Raw genomic sequence first — 3310 nt, 5'->3', positions numbered from 1 at the left:
TGCACACTCAAAAGCTAGATCCTAATCCTCATTCTGTTTTTACTTTTTCTTTCTTTTTAACTCAGTGGTGTATAGGGAGAAATAAAGAGAAGGGAAGAGAAATGGAAGGTGAAGGAAAGCTCTGGTTCCTTTCTCTCCCATTTCCCTCTGCTGAATGGGCTCCTTCACACTACATTAAAATTCCACTCTTTTCCTCAAGCCCCGTTCAAGCATGGTGAGATGAAAGACTATACACAAATGAAAAAACAATGCGACCAGTGACTTGTTTTATGTAGATAATTATACTATTGACCGCTGTTTTTCAGGACAAGGACAGGCTATGGCTACACAGTTCAAATGAAGAGATCACAGGGGTGAGGGGCTGGGGTGTGAGGAGCCTCCTCATCCTCAGGGATCAGATTAGTCTTGCCATCTTCCAGGAAGGTTTCAGACAAGTCGCTGCAGAAGGAGCTGTCTTGATCTCCCCTTTCGCTGCTCTGGAGAAAGAGTGCCTTTTTTAGGGAACTCCGTTTGCAAACAATGAACATCTTTTGTGTTCCTTGCTGGCAAAGCAATTGATTCTAGTTAGAGATTGGCTCCGTGCCACCACACAAGCAGTTTGTCTTTTCTGTTCTGAAGAGTATAGAATGAAACGCTGCAATTGGGGCTTCCCCCCTTTTCTTTTTGGAGCCAATTTCCAATTCTTTTCTTCATGCTCCCTCCTCGACTGTAACTCGCAATTTATAAAGTTACATTTTATAATATTTTAAAACATGATTTAGAGAACAATTATAAATCTCCTGAGGCATTTATAAAAATAACCTAGAAGAGGACAATTTCTTATCATGAATGCCCCTACTTCAGAAATGGGCTTGCTCTTTACTTTGCACTGCCTACCCCGCAAAAAACCCACTGCTATTACTGTATGGAAAGCACAAAGGCATCTAGAAGCTTGTTCAAACTTTTTAATATTAAAGAGAATGTTGCAAAAATGGGTTACATGAGGAGAATAACACCTGGGGAGAGCAACACTTAAGAGTCATTAAATTTACATTCATGTGCTTTATTTAATAGAAGTAAAAATTAATTAGTATTGTTGTTGTTAGTTGCCATGGAGTCTGGTCTGACTTGTGGTGACCCCACAAACTGCAGAACAATTAGCTTCCTGGTCCAAGCCATCTTCATGGCTTTTGGTTCACTTGAATCCATTATCGTGGCCAATTATGTATTTTGAGAGTCTTCTTCCTTGAGGGGCTAATCTTCCAGCACCATATTGGGCAATATTCCACTATCTTAATTTTTTAAGCTTTGCTGAAACCGGTCTACCATGCATGATCCTGCTGGTATCTAAAATAGTTGCTGTTAAGTGTTACTGAGTTGACTTCGACTCACAGCGATCCTATGAACAAGTTTGCACCTTGTTCTATCTTCGCCATCTTTGATATATTCCTGCCCATTGATGCGGTCACTGTGTCAATCCATCCTTCTCTCTTTCTCTGACCACCCACCTTTCCTGCTATTTTGTTGTTGTTGGGTACCATCAAGTGAACTATGACTCATAATGACCCTATGAATAAACTGTGCCATTCTATCTTGATGTACCTCTGCCCATTGTTACATCACAAGGACATATCACCTATAACAGTATAATAAACTGACAGAGGATGGTGGCATTTAATATTAAGTTTATTTAATGCCAGTTAAACTTTATTAAGAAAGGGATGCACCCCCATACTAATATTTATAGCTCCTTCCTGGCCTCTGGTTAAGGGAATTTGAATACTTTTTCTAAAAGAAAATGTCATCTTTTTTATTCTGCATATTCTAATTTTAGAAGAAAATAAAGAAAACTCACAGTACGCAACATCCACCCTCGTTTTTGAGGAAAAAGGGGGAGACCAGAGGCCCTTGCATCCTGCCTTACACACAGGACAGGAGGGAAAACCATGAGCTATGGATCCAGGAGGAAGAGGGCGACTCAAGGCTTGTGCAGGAGCCAAAGGGACATTCTATAAAGAGAAGGGGGGTTGTTACAGGAAGAACTTGTAATGGACTTTTTCCATGAAAGAGGCATCCTCATCAGCCTTAAGTGGGGAGATCGCACCAGGAACAGCAGCACTGGATTCCTCAGCTTCCACCTCATCTTCATCAGTGCCCATGCCTAGATATGGTTGGAGTGAGTCTGGGGATCCTCAAGGGAGAAGGCAGAAAGAAGAAAGCAGTGAAGTTTTAAACAGCAGCACCACTAGGCCTTTAACAGCTTTGTCATTCTTGACTGCCACAGCTTTCTGCCTCACTGTCTCAACAATCAGATAATGAGGATTGATCTCCAGGTGCTTTTTTGGTCATCTTGTAGCCCATTGTTGAGTTGTCCCAAAGTGCCTGTGCTTTCAGGATCCACTTCATATTGGCTATCCAGTCATATGTACTAGTCACAACGCAGCATGATGAAGACACAAGTCACCTTCTCAACCGTCTTATCTAAAATTTCCTTCGTGAGCTTACAGAGGTTCTCAATTGTGGCCTTGCTCTCCTGCTTCATTCCCCCACCCCCTTCATTCTCAGGCACTCCTTGGTGGCAAAAACCAGGACCTTCCCATCAAACTCCTTGAGCTGTTGCACATAGTGTTCATAGATAGTTTTAATCATATACACACCCTAAAAGCCCCGATTGCACACTCATTTCACAAAAGCAGAGGTACCACTTGTCTTTTGCTCTCACCATGTGACACATATATTTTAAGAGTAAGTTGTATCATCTTCAGACTGGGAAGTGTATTAGCGAAAAACAGAAAGACGACACCAGTTAGAGTTCTCACGGATTCCAAGTTTCAAGTTTTTAGAGACTGCTTCATAGAATTTCTTGTAGTTCTCTTTTTCTTCTGCCAACTCAGAGGAGAGCTCAAGGCACGTCCTGATGATATTTTTTGTGGGTGACCTTCAAGAGTTTGTGCTGTTGCCACATTTCTTGAGAAATATTGAGGGGCAGATCCTCAGAGTTAACCATGCCATGGATAACATTCACCGTAAACATAAAGTTTAGTTCTAATCTTCTTCTTGTTGTTCTTAAAGAAATCAAAGGGAGCCTGGCAAAGCATCAACAGCAAAGCCTTCAATTCCAGCTGACCTTCTGAGCAGTGCTTGACTGTGAAGAGGTCTTTCCAGTCACTAATAAGGCTCTTGTTAGAAATTTCTGTATTCCTTCTGTATGTTAGATGGAGCCTCAGAATCCTTGCCTCCAAGGAGTAGCCTGGTTTAACACTTTCCAGGATGAATCTGTTTGTTTTCCTAGCAGTCCATGGTAACCTCAATACTCTTCTCCAGCACCACA

At 41.7% G+C, this 3310-nt stretch overlaps 1 pseudogene; it reads right to left on the bottom strand.

Annotated features, from left to right (window-relative positions):
- Nucleotides 1-2009: 2009 nt before the first annotated feature.
- Nucleotides 2010-3013, bottom strand: LOC102858083 (annotated as a pseudogene).
- Nucleotides 3014-3310: the final 297 nt, after the last annotated feature.

This window comes from Elephantulus edwardii, unplaced genomic scaffold (genome assembly GCF_000299155.1).
Source record: "Elephantulus edwardii isolate Elephantulus edwardi_28Jun2011 unplaced genomic scaffold, EleEdw1.0 scaffold00070, whole genome shotgun sequence".
Classification (NCBI taxonomy): domain Eukaryota; kingdom Metazoa; phylum Chordata; class Mammalia; order Macroscelidea; family Macroscelididae; genus Elephantulus; species Elephantulus edwardii.
Note: the sequence above shows the minus strand (reverse complement) of the source record. Positions and strands in the feature narration are given on the sequence as shown.